The sequence below is a fragment of the Gymnogyps californianus genome, chromosome 2 (genome assembly GCF_018139145.2).
Source record: "Gymnogyps californianus isolate 813 chromosome 2, ASM1813914v2, whole genome shotgun sequence".
Lineage (NCBI taxonomy): Eukaryota > Metazoa > Chordata > Aves > Accipitriformes > Cathartidae > Gymnogyps > Gymnogyps californianus.
In genome coordinates this window covers 40,456,295-40,469,807 of record NC_059472.1, presented here as the reverse complement: position 1 = coordinate 40,469,807, position 13,513 = coordinate 40,456,295, and the positions used below count along the sequence as shown (strand labels likewise).

General features: G+C 51.4%; 1 protein-coding gene across 2 annotated transcripts in view; it reads left to right on the top strand.

Moving 5' to 3' along the window:
* Nucleotides 1-5,102: 5,102 nt before the first annotated feature.
* CHD7 (chromodomain helicase DNA binding protein 7) overlaps nucleotides 5,103-13,513 on the top strand; it is a 133,812-nt gene continuing 125,401 nt past the window's right edge. The window contains exon 1 of one of the 2 annotated variants that reach the window (XM_050892941.1): nucleotides 5,103-5,188. The gene's annotated coding sequence lies outside the window, so the exon portion shown is untranslated. Of the gene's footprint in view, nucleotides 5,189-7,414; nucleotides 7,506-13,513 lie in introns of those variants that run through there. The other variant, XM_050892942.1, reaches the window with a different exon arrangement.

Below are 13,513 nucleotides of genomic sequence, written 5' to 3'. Positions count from 1 at the left end.
GGTGAGTGGCATGTGGACCCGAGCTGCCGGAGCTTGCTGCCCCTCTGCTTTTCTGGTTCAGTTCCTCAGTTAAGGAGTTCCCCGCCACAGAAGTGGCTGTTTGGGCCAGTTCCAGCTTTTGTCACTCCGGCTGGCTTGAGTTTAAAAAAAAAAAAACAAAAAACAAACACAACCCACAGAAGTGTCTACCCTGGCTCCCCCTCTGTTCGCTTAGCTTGCTGGTGCCACAGGGTGGCTCCTTGCAGCACTCGTATTTCTAACGCTTTTAGCTTTTCAGCTGAAATCGTTAAGGTTGTTCTTTCTGGTACGAGTCTACTGCTTCCTGGTACTAACCAAAATCCACGTGCTCTCGGTATTTCAGCGTGCTTTACGTTGGTGAACAATTTCTTCTAAAAAAAGGAATATTCTTTAGCACATGGCACATCATTATTGTCTGTGCCCTTTTGGCCACTTCACCCTCTCAGTCTTGTGTGCTTCCATTGCTGCCTAATTTTTGAGAAACTTTGAGTAAAACTTTCACTTGTGAAAGAACAAGAAACGATTTGTCTTTTTCGCTTCATTTGGCTGAAAAAATGTTCAGAGATGAATAAAACGTGAGTGTATGTCAGGGTCGTGCGATTTCGGAGCCACTTCCCACCAATCATGGGACGAAGCATGATGCCTTAGCTCATCTGAGGCCACGAAATGGCGTCCTGAACACCAAGCCTGAGGTGCTTGGAGGGCAGCTACTCCAGGCACAAGCTTGGGCTCCTGGTGCAGTTTCACATCTCCCCTTGCGCAAACAGAAGTAAAAGAAAGGCTGTGAGATGAGAAGTTGTTGGGTTTTGGGTACATCTGTACAGAATTTCCTTGGGAGCTGCAAGTTCCTTCATCAAAGCGAAAAAGCCTTTTGGAAGAAGCCGGCTGGAGGGTACGGCACAAGCACAGCTACTTTCTGTCGGAACGGATGCACGGTTTGGGCCATCGCAGTGCTGAGCAGGTGAGGAAGCAGATGCACTTAACAGGGCTTTTCTCAAGCGGGGCGGGTTGCTCTGAGCTCTCGGTGCACAGTCCTCAGCATTAGCAGCTCTCAAACAAGCCGAATACCCGGACTGGGTTGTCAGAAATGAGGCACAGGCTGCTGGGGCCTACCTGTGCACGGCTTGTGCGGGGACTCGGCATCGTGAGGTGTCACCTGCCGCCTTCGGAAGTGACAACGTCTAGACCTTAAGATCACATTTCACTATACCTGCCTGTTAAAACAGATGCTGGTTCTTCAAAGTCTACTGAATAAATAACCTTCCTCTGTATTTTCATGTGATACTAAATCATTTGCATTTTGTAATACTGATGTTTTAAAACAGATGTAAATGCCGCTCAGTAATCTCTGTGCTGTACTTCTTATGGAGTACATTAACTTATCTCTGTGTAATTATGCCTGTCATACACAGTGACTTGCTCAGCTTTGTACAAACTATCCCCACCTTGAAAGTTTACCTAGTTAGGTAAAGTGTAGCAATTCATTGGGGTTTCGTTGGTACACATACCCTTGCTCTGCAACTGCTGTTGAAATTCTCAGCCATTAATGCAAATTCTTTCTAATCTGCGAGCCAAATGGCTGCCTACATCAGATGGATTACTTCGTCCCAACAGCGTACAAAGGGTTGGGTGGCCACAAGTGAATTTTCATCCCTGTCATCTCTTGGATATTTTAATAAGCTGTTACCAATAAGGTTAATCATGAAGACTGCCATGTTGCTGTTTCCTCACTCTCCTATGGAGTTGCAAGGTGCTTGTTGATAACTTGGGGAGTTACGACTTTCTCTATGGGGACTGGCTGAAGCATGAGTTGAGGTTTCAAAACGTTTTCCTCCGTAGCAGCTACGCAATGATGTATTTCATCCATGTCTGGTACTACCGTCGAGCATGCATGCGTGTGAACAGGTGCCACACCTGGACCATGTCCCACCTTGGCGTGGTGAATCCCCTGCAGCACTTGTCCTTACTCTCCATTTCCTATTGCTGCTGAGGAGTTGGAGCGCGGCTGTAATTCTCCCCGTTCTGTGGAAGTGCCGTTTGCGGATTCTGTTTCTTCTAATGTTGGAAGACGTTGGGAGACTCCCTTCACATTTTTATTACCCGAGTAGTAAGCCAGCTGATTTCTTAGGCCACGGCGTGAGGATGATTTATGGGACCCGAGGAGCTGGTTCTGTGCCTTCAGCAAGAGGCATGCGCTAGAGACTGGGGCATTTTTTTTTCCTTGGAACAAACATTTAACTAAGTACCTACACGTGTCCCCCCTCGTTGCTGGTGCCATGCTAATATACTTCTTTTTTAAAGAAATGCTGCATTTCTTTGATTGTCTTACCCTGTCACTACAATATTCTTTAAACGCTTTTCATGCTCGGAAGCTTTGCAATCTGATTTCTGCTCAACAAGAAACTGAAACAAGTTTCTAGGGGGAGCAGTGAGGCTGCTGGCAGTTGGTCTCAGAATGAGTTTCTCCTGCCCCTAAATCTTGGAGAACTTAAATCTTTGAAAGCAAGGGGAGTTCCAGGCGAGCGTACGCTACGCCAGGGTGCTTGGCTGCCACCTTAGGGGCGCAGTTAAATGGTAAGAGCAGAAAAACAGACTTGCGGGTAAGTGTTTCTAGGCTGTTTACTCTCTGGTCTGTCAACATACTGCAAGAGAAAACTGAAACTGATTACATTTAGTAACTTGGGAGGATACCTCTGTGTAGGGTTTTTTGTTTTTTTTTCCCCACAAAGTAGAGAAATGCACATTAAAAATAGAATGATCGTAAAGCGAGCAAATTTGGTGAAGGTATACTCGGGGCATGTGCTGCTTCAAAGTTTTTTTAAACACTATTTCCACTTGCTATTTTTAACTTTATGGAAGACCACAGTGAAGAACAGGGAACGTATTATACCGCACCGTCACGTGCTATCAGCTTTTCAACACGTTTTTCAGTTGAAAGCATGGGACAGCGTCACCCCCCCGGCTGCTGGCCCCTCTCTGCGTGACTGCGCGGGCCCGGCAGCATGGGAGGTGGTGACGCCTCTCCATCCGCAAACCGTCCCTTCTCCCGAAAAGGTGCTTTCCCCCTAAACCCAAGAGAGATTGAGTAGGCCAGACGTGAACGACACGATGTGGAAGAGTTTCAGACTTCCTCCGGAGAAGCCTGAAATATTTCTGTGGCTGTAGTGGCCCTGATGGCCGCAGCACCGACGCGGACGCCTGGCTCGAGGGAGCCAACGACCCAAGAAGCGAGAGGAGCTTTTGACATCCATGTTGTCCGGGTCTGGCTCCCAGCTTAGTAACTCTGTGTTAAGAGAGCGTAGAGGAAAAGCTGCGAGGGATCCTATGAAGATGCCTCCTCTCTTTCCCATAGAAGAGGTACGAGTGTGGGTGCAGCAAACAGCCCCCGAAAAGGAGCGGCGGGAGCAGGAGGGGGAGGGTGCCCCTGCTCAGCAGCGCATGACTTTGTTTTTCCTTCTCCAACCTGCTACAAACAACGATGGTAAAAAGTTATCTGGTCAAATGACTCGCTGAAAATTCCTGTAATGCAGAGTGTCTTTACACTGGGTTTACATTTTAATCTCTTTATACTTTTAAGACGCTTATTTAGTTTCCGGAGCGATGCAGGGAAGACCGTTAAGCGTGCTACTGGTAATCACTTTTTGGTGGGATTTGTCTACTTTACTTACAGAATGAGTTTGTTTCGGTTTGTATCACGAATTTGAATGTATAGCTTACAAACACGACAGCAGCAGGGCTCGGCAGCCGTCCCGCTCCCGGTCCCGGCGCGGCAGGGGGAGAGCGGCCCCGCCGGGACGGGGGCGCTGCCGCGGGCGGGCAGCGCTTAATGGCCGCTTCCCTTTGAAAACCCGACCCGCTCGGGACAAAGTCCACCCGAAATCGCGGACTCGAGCGATCCTAGCCCCTGCCCCCGCCCCGCCTCGCCTCGCCTCGCCCCGGCGGCAGGGAAGAGAAGGGCGGGCGAGGGCGCGGTGCCCGCTGCCCGGCCGGAGCCGGGGGCAGGGGCCGGGGCAGGCCGCGGGGGGCCGGGCAGCCTCCCGGGGCGCCTCTCGGTTTCACTTCGCCGCCGCGTTTGGGAAGTTTGAAGCGCGGCAGTGACACAGTGACACCCCCCCACACCCCACCCCCCCCCGGGCTTCACCGGGAGTTTCCCGGGACGGGACGCGCCGCGGCGGCCGGGCCCGGCGCTGACCCCGCGGTGCGGGGCTGCCCCCCCCGGCGCCCAGCCCCGGTCACCGGCAGACGGGGCGGAGCGGCGGGGGAGGGCGCACGGGAGGCGCACGGAAGACGCCGTGCCCCGCCGTGCCCCGCGCCTCGTCCCCCGCCCCGCGGCAGCGCTTCCTCGCCCGGCGGCGGCGGCGGCAGCGGGAGCCCCGGCGGGGCGCTGGCGGGCTGGGCGGCGGGGAGGTTAGTGACCCCCGCCCCTCCCCCGCCCGGTGCTTTTTTTTTTTTCCCCTCTTTTTTTTTTTTTCTTTTTTTTTCTGGTGTGTGGTTTTTGTTTTTTCCCCCCCCCCCTTCCCTCTCTCCGTGTTGCATAAATTATGCCGGGCGGGGCGGTGACGTCGCGGGGGGGGCGGGGCGCGCGGCGGCGCTCGCCCCCGGGGAGGGGGCGGTGTCGGGGGCGCGCCTTGTGGCGGCGGAGGGAGGGAGAGGAGGGAGGGAGGCGGCGGGGGCGGGCGGGCGCAGGGGGCGGCAGCCGCGGCAGCCGCCTGGCTGGCTGGTGTCGCGCTCGGCTCGGCTCCGGCGGGCGCGCTCGCTCGCTCGCTCGCTCGCTCGGGAACTATCGGATTAAACTTGAATCGAGTGAAATTACACAAAGGAGCGAAGCGGAGCCGGGACCCGGCGGAGACCCCGAAACTACCCGAGACCCGCGCTGACCCTTCCTCTCCCTCCCCTCCCTTCCACCCCTCCTTCGCCCGGCCAGGGATCCCCCTCCTCCCCTCTTAGCCCAGCCCCGGTGCGAGCGAGCAACTCCGTGCGTGTGTGTGTGCGTGTGTGTGCGAGACCCGCACCCCGCCTCGTCCGTCCGTCCGTCCCCCCCCCACCCCCCCCGCCCCGGCCGGCGGCACCAACTCCGGAGCGTGTCCCCTCCTCCTCCCCGGCCCCTCGGCGGAGGGCAGCGAGGGAGCGAGCGGGGGACACCGGTCCCCGACGGCCACGCACCGGCCCGGTGAGTGACCCCGCACCTCGCTGGGCGCGGAGGGAGGGAGGGATGGCGGGCGGGCGGGCGCCGGCCATGGAGCCGGGGACCCGCGGCAGGTCTCCGTCCCCGGCGGAGGGGCGCGGAGCGGCGGTGCTCGCTGCCGGCGGCGGCCCGGGGGTGGGGGGGTGGGGGATGCTGCGCCCCGCCGCGGCTCCGGGCGAGGCGGGGGGTGGGGTGGGGGGGGTGTCTCAGCGGGGCACTTCCCCGGGTGTAAATGGCTTTTTGTTGTGCTGCGGCCGGCCGGCCGGCCGCCTGCCTCGCCTCGGGGGAGGGGAGGGCACCGGGGAGCCGGAGCGGCGGCGCCCCTTCCCATTCCCTTCTTCCCCTCCCCGCCCCCCCCCCCCCGCTCCTCTCCGCAAGTTTGGAGGGTGACTAAAAATCCGGGAAAAGTTGAGCGAAACTGCGCGGCGGCGGCGGGCGGGGGCGGCGGGGCCCAGCGCCGGCCGGGATGGCCGCGGGAGCGCTTCCCCCGCTGACCACGCTGACGGCTCCCGGCGGCCGCGGCGGCACAACAAGCGCTAACAAAGTGAGGGCGCTTCCCCGCCGCGCACGGCCCGGCCCGGCCCGGCCCGGCCCGGCACCGCCCCGCCGCCGCCGCCGCCAGCGCCGCCGCGCTCCCTGCTCCGCGCCGGCACATGGGTCGCCGGGGCCGGGGCCGGGCCGCGGCGGGGGCACCCCCAGCGGAGGCCGGGCGGTGGGTGGCGGCGGGCGGCAGGAAGGCGGGCGGGGAGGGAGGAGGAGGAGGAGGAGGGAGGCGGGAGCACGAGGTGCCGCTCCGGCCGCCGGTGCGCGCGGCGGGGGGATCGTCCTGCCCCGGCGGCGGCGGCACCGGGAGGGGGGCGGCACCGGGAGGGGGCAGGGGGCGGCCGGCGCTCTCCGGCGGCCGGAGAAGAAAGGGGAGCGGGGGAGGGAGAGAGGGAGGGGACGGGAAGGGAGGACGCTACCTAAGGCAGCCGGAGCGGTGCCGGCGGACGCCGCATAATAGGGGCTTCACCCCGCCGGGCACCTCGCTCCGCCGGTGCGGGGCCGGGGCGGGCGGGTGGCGGCGCCGCGCACATGGGGTCGGGGCCGGGGCGCTCCCCCCCCCTTCCCACCCCCCCGCCCCGTTCCGGGCCATTTTGAGGGTGAGCGGAAAAAGGTGGTTTGAGGCCAAGCGGTCAGGGCGCGGGGCGGGTGGGGGGGGGGGGGCGGCGGGGAGGCGGCCGCGGCGCGGTCCGCGGAGCGGGGGGGGGGAGCAGGGATCGCGGAGCGGAGCGGGGCCGGCGGCGGGCGCTGCGTGCGGGGCGGCGGGGAGCGGGCAGCGCGTGTGCGTGTGCGCGCGTGTGTGTGTGTGTGTGCGTGTGCGGTGGCGGGGGGAGGGGGGCAGGGTTGTTAGTGAGTCTCAGGGAGAAGGCGCTGCAGGCAATGAGCAGCCATCATTACATTGCCTTCGTTTATCCCGGTAGCGTTACATCAGGGGACGCGCTCCCACGCCGGGGGAGCCCCTCCGGGCGGGCCCCACGCCGCCGGACCGGCCTTCGCGGGTGGGTGTCTGGGAGGGGGGGGTGGGGGGGGGGAAGGGGGTGAGGGTGCCTGGGAAGGGGGTGGCGGTGGGGCACGGGCTGGAAATGGAGCCGGTTTCCTCGGCTCACTCCTACACCCCGCTCACGCCCGGGTTTAAACTAGTTGTTTTTTAAACAGACAATGGACAAAAGGAAAGTAGCGATGCCCGGGAGTTCCCTTCCCATTGCCGGGGGCCGCTCGGCGCGCCGCGCAACTCTCCCGCACTTACCCACTTTCTGCCTTTGTTTTCGTTTGGGAAGGGGCTGAGCGTGCCTTCCAACTACAGAAAAGGGCGATTTTTTCCATTTACGAGAAGCTTTTTTTTTATTTTATTTTATTTTTTATTCCCACCCCCCCGCGACTTGGTCTTTCGTGGATTTTTGGCTCGGGGAATATCAGAATAACCTCGATGCGATAAGTTTGTTTCTGTGTCGATGTGCGTCTCGGTTTTACTTTCATCAAAGCAGATTGCGAGCTGTGTTTATCCTAGAAGATGGCTTTCGGGAGAATGTGTTTGCCTTTTTTTTTTTTTTTTCTTCTTTCCCTTTTTCTTTTTTTCTTTTCTCGTGGTATGTGGGACTAGCGGAGATACAAACAAGCAAGTTGAACAAAAAATGTTTCTGTTCATTTCCTCACAGATCATCCATTCTAACGACGGCAAAAATATCTTAATGACTATGACCTTAGCAGCATGGGTAGCTGATTTATCCCAATTATAAATCCCGTTAGTTTGCGGTAATGTGTGAGTATCAATATATAATTCATATTAAAAAGCATGATCGGTAATTACTATTATTTTTTTTTTTTATAAAAGTTGAAATCCATCGTTTTCCAATGAGAGTGCTGCATCTGTCGCTTGGAGTGTTTTTGTCTGGCTGTTGCACAACAGAGGCTCTCTAGTCTTTAACCTAAAATGGCAGCTTTAATTTGACTGGGGCCCATTCATTGACAATGATAATAAAAAGGCTGAAAGCTAAATGTAGCTGGATGCTTGGGCACGTTTGCAGAACTGTCTCCTTTCCATTGCTAGGCGCTGCTAAGAGAGGAACTTCGAAGCTCTCTAGTTTCTATCCTGAAAGTTTCCAACGTGGTGGGTTTTTTTTTTTTTTTCATTTAAAAAAAAAGAAAAAGAAAAAAAATCACGTTGCTCTGCATAAAACACATTCTAGACGGCAGGATTGCCGACAAACTTAACGGTGAGGAGATAGTTAGGGCTCCTTCTGAGAGGTCTGTGTTTTTAACAGCAGCGGAAAAATTCTAGTGATGCCTTTTAAAATAAGATGCAGTCCGGGGAAAAAATTAACCATTTGTTTCTGAGGTTTGTAACAGGTGATGAGAACAATTACGTTCTGTACATTTTCCTATCTCCAGCTACCAAAAGTGGGAACGTTGCTTGTTTCCTCTTGTTTGGTGTTGTAAATGTGCTCAGGGTTTCGCAGAGATCCTTTTGATAGCGTGCTATTTTCCTCTAGGATAAAACCACAACTGCTTGGAAAAAGTAATTACTTTTTGTGTGAGACATCATTTGAAGTTTGAAGCAGTTTTACAAAACAAAATTTCCCCTACTGTAGCGTTGGAAAATGCCACAGATTCACACATCCCTTGTCCTGCATTTCTGTCAACCTAAACTGCTTATTTTCAGTCTCTTTTGAGCTTTTTTTTAATAAGAAATATACAAAGCTCATTATGAAAGCTGTAGAACAGGCTCTTAGAAGAGCGTTAAATGCTTGTGATTGCAAGTTTAACTGAATTAGTGATTCACTGATACTAATTGGATAATCGTCTTTGACCAAATATCTTACTAAATATTTAACAATGTAATGATATTTCTGTTATTACTTGTAAATCCTGGTTAGGTTATTTAAACAGTGGCAAAAAACTTGCTCAGATTCAAAACCCAAAACGATTTTAGTGCCTCTTCAGTAATTAAGGAAAGTTTTGATCATAGGTAAAGATCACGCAGTCCTTTTAGGAAAATAACAATTTCTAAGGACGTAGTATTGTACAAATATCAGTCAAAAGGAGGTCCAGCGGAATACTCTCTGTTGCAATCAAAACTCTGTACGGTGGTGGGAGATTTGAGTTGCAACCCGTTTTCTTTTGAATTTGGTTAATGTGGAAACCTGAAGAGTTAGGCCAAAGGAGGACTGTAAAGACTTCCCAGTCCATGTAGAGGGGTCACTTAACCAGAGCGTCGCTTTTTCTCACGCGAGTTATTTGCTGTTTCGCACTGAAAAGCTTCCGATGAACGTCCGCGGCACGTCCCCGTTAACGCTCAAATAACATCAAGGCTTTATAAGACGTTAACACGAGTTACTCGCAAGCAAAGGCGAAACGAGCCGATGGCGAAGCGGGGCGGGGGGGGACAAGTAGACGGAAGAAGGCGATGCGCTGCTCGGTGCGGGCTTGGCGCGGGCGGCCGCTCGGTGTCGGCGGGCCCGTCCTGCCCTGGCGCGGAGGGAGGCTGCGCCCAAGGTCTGCGCCCCGTGCCCCTGCTGCGGGCGGCAGCGGCGCGGGCAGGACGTGGCCTAGGCCCTTCGCCGGAGGAGAATCCGCAGCGTACAGAATACAACACCGCTTTTCAAACCTGAACGGGCAAACCAACCCAGCCCAGCCCAGCCCAGACGTGATTTTCTGTAAAGGTGGAAGGCCTGAGTAATAGGAACTTTGCAGGTTTTCAAAGAGCTGCTGAAATCTCGCAGTGAGGCTCTGTGGTTTGCCATAGCCATGGCATCCTATAGCAGCTGGCTGTTTGGTTTGTTGTTTTGTTTTTAGCGTATGGCGTGATACGTAAGGGTTGTTAAGGTGGGAGGAGGAGGAAAAAAGTAACCAGAAAGAAAGAGGGTGGAAATAAACACAGGCATTGCCTCGAGTCCTGTGCCTTAACTCTATCCCTTATTTCCCATTCGTCTTATTTTTACATTAATTTTCAGAGGGAAGGCTTTTAGAATCTGCTGGTTGGTATTTGCTCTTGTGAATCTAGCGTTACTCAAATAAATTTGTGTGGCTAGCAAGGATACAGGCAACTGTGTGACAAGTGGTGTGTGTCTGAATGTCCGTCTTCACCCAGTTCTCCTAAATCCTGACTTCCAAACCCTTCTGTATTTGTCTGCTATGAACAGGTCACTAACTGCTCAGATTTACGAGCTGGTTAACTGATGCCCATAAGTAACACGGGTGATACTTTTATGTTACTTTTTATGTTCCCTGTATACATGAGAAAACTGCAAATTTTAGTAAATTAGTATTAAACTGTCTTTTTTACAAATGAGTCTTGTGTGTGTAGGTGAGGCTTTAAATTTCACTTTTCCAACAGAAAAGTTATTGTATTAATTTACTGCATCTATTTAGCTTCATCATTAAGACAGACAATAACGTCATCGTTTCTTATCATTTATATTTCTGTGAACAGCTTGTTTGCACAAATACTACTGGATTTTAATGGAAGAAAGTCTCAAATATTGTCTATATTTTGGCAGCGATAAAAAGGGAAAGGGAAGCTCCAAGTGTAATTTATTTTTAGAACTCTTTCAGAGGAAGGAGTGAGGCACAATATGCAGAAACATCCCATGTTTTTATTAGGATTCTGACAAGATACTGAAACCTGATGGAAGAGTTTTCCTCTTGATTTCTTTCTGTCTGCAGAATCTAACTGTAACTTTTAGTGCTTCCTGTCTTACCCGAGATCAGCGGTCGTGGAAACACCACATCGTAGTTGCACACTAAAATTCTTACTTGGAAAATGAGGTTGGAAGGCATGATAAAAAAAAACCAAAAAGGAGGCTGTGACCTAAAGGACGCATTCCAAGCGCCTGAATATGACAACAAAGCTCTTAAGGATATCCTTAAGTATACCAAAGCTGATTAGCTCTTAGCTTCCAACATTGTGACTTTTCAAAGATGTAAACATGCACCTAGAAGAAGCCAAGTCAAAACCAAGGATCTTCGTGCTGTTGGGTTCTCTGGTTTCATGAATGCTGCTCAGTAGCAGTTTCTAAATATCCTGATTATTTTGCTGCCGTTGTGCTCAATGCATTCTACTTTAAAAAAAAAAAAAAAGAAAAAGAGAGATACTACTTAATTTAAGCATTTTCATTTAGAAGTTGAAATTCAGTAAAAGAGTGCTAATTATCAAATAAGCTACTATATTAGTAGAGCATCGTAACACATGACTTTGACAGCTTATTGGCATATAGGAACTAACCAGAAGCCCTTGCTGGCATGATGTAGGGCTCCCTTTGCTTTGTAGTGACCTATATAGCTATTTTGGGTGTGGTTTTGCTTGGCTTTCATGGGAGCTGCGTCCAACCTTCCTCTGACATAGACAATTGCTGTGACGAGAGGGCCTTGAGGGGAATGGTGGGAATAAATAACTTTGAGAATCAATTGTCTGGAAAAAGTCATTGCAGCCAAAATGTCTGCCTTCTTCCTAATGGTTCTGAGAGGAAAATTAAATTTCACATATACGGTCCTGATCCTAGAGGTTATTCTGTTCAGGCTTCATTTAAATATGGGATCGTAGCAAGCAGTGCAGCAACTTACCTGCCTGGGAGTAGGCAGCACGCGGAGAATCCAGTGATGGATAGTTTTGGAAGCACTTTAATTTTAATGTCCTTGAGCCACTTTTTAAGCCGTTCAGTTGAGCTTTCTGTTACTGCTAGAGCTTCAACAGGTAGCTGGCTTTAAAATTTCTTCTTGGTGATTTTTTTGAAAGAAATTGGCCTACCCACGGTTTATTTTGATTTCTGTCTACAAAGTAACCGTCACTTCTTAAAGCATTTTATGGAGGTGTACATCAGATGTACAAAGTATCATTCCTTTTGCGCAGCAAAACCAGTCCTGCTCTGAAATCTAAACCTTTTATTTCTTTCTGTTTCTCTTTCCTGCCCCCTCCCCCCCCCAGCTTTCCCATAGATTTTTCTTCCTTTTCAGACTGTGCCTTTCCTACTGGGCTTTTAATCTTCTTTCCAATTTATATTGCTCTCTGTTTGCTTAGCGGAGTTGCGTTTTCTTGCCAGTCTTAGATAATTAGGATATGTTGCAAAATAAACAGGCGTTTCAACTCCTAATAATACTGCTTTCTACCCAAAGCATGGAGGATGCTTTTTGTCGGTGTGGGAAGAGCTGGCTGGCTGCACCAAAGCCTGGTGAAGTCAGTCTCACGTTAGGCGACCCTGGGCGCTGCCTGGCAAGGGGGTGTTCGGCACCACCGGAGAGCCGGAGCCGGGGGGGGCCGCTTGGGTGCTGCAGCCTGCCGGCAGCTTTCCAAAGGTTCTTCGTGACCCTTTGAGTAGGAGAGGCCTCTTGTCCTCTCAAGTTTTGTTTTCATGAAAATGACGTTCCCCTATCATTTCGCAGTTAAGAAATACAGCTGTCGTAGTTTCTCTTGCTCTGTACACGGAGTAGTTGTGAGTGGGGAGAGTCTAGTCCGACCGCACTTGGCGTGAAAAGGGGATAGCCGTTGTGGGATATCCCTTGCCAAACAGAGAAATTTGGGGTGTGGGGAGGAGCTGCTGTGGGGGATTGTGACGTTTTTGAAAGGAGTAGGGAAGGTTTGGAGACCAAGAACTATGAGACCAGTGGTAAAGCAGATCAGAACCTGGAGCAAGTCCAAGGAAGACTTTTATTAAAAGCACTTTTGTCCTGGATCTTAAAATAGGAAGCCTGTGGATTTATTTACAGGGTAAACAGGAATTGTTAAATGGGTAGTCTTCAGGTGCAAAGGAATACCGGTCATTCTTTGAGAGAGAATTCAGGGGAAAACTACCGAAAACTGAACTGAAAGCAGGAATCTTAGAAGTTTAGAGATCAGTGATAGGACAAAACGAGGAGAAAAAGTCTTCATCATAGAAAGCATTGGGGTAGTGCTGTTCTGGGAGAAATGTGAAACAAGCCCTTATGTGAGAGAAATGGAGAATTTCAGTTACTCTTCGACACTAACAACTTGGGTAAGCGAGTAAGTGGGAAGTCCGAGTTGATGATAATTTGTTATAAGAAAATACTCCTTGCTTCAAAGAAGATTCATCGATGTAGCTGTTGAGATTGAAATGCAAAGCTGAAATGTTACTTGGTAAAATGTCTTACAGGAAAGTGCATGTCGGTCTGGACTGTAGAGAATAGCAGTTTAGTATTTCTTCGAGTTGAAAATAAGACAACCAGAAAGGAGATGTGAGTGACTTTGTTTTTAATGCTCGATAGAAGGAGGATTAAAGGAAGGAAGGTAATGATGAGGCTAACAGATGTTCAAAAATCACTCTGATAAGGCTGAGATAAAATTGCACGTAGGTGAGAGACTGGTAAATTTCAAGGATGCATCTTAATTAGTCGTTTGGGGTTTAACAAATGTTTTCAAAATCTTAGCTATTCCTCGGTAGGAAAGCATATCTGAAGTCCAGAAATCTGGCATCCCAGGTAACTTCCTGCTTTTAGTTCTATATTTGAATGTGCATTGTTTGTTCGTGTGGGATCAGAAATACCTAAACAACCATAACTGCTGTTATTAGCTTGAAATAAGGTCTATGATATTTTTTTTTTTTTTTTTTTTTTTTTTTTTTGTCTCAACTGTCTGGCATATATCTAACCAAGTCCTATGGCTTTTTGAGAATGTGCTCTGGTTTGCGCTGCTGTTGGACTGGAGTCGCTGCTTGTTGGATGTGGTGGTTTATTGCAAGGCAAAAAGCAGGCAGGTCGTCCTCTCCGGTTCTTGGTTTGAGAGGTACTTGGACTATGTTGCTAGGTCCTGAGAAGATC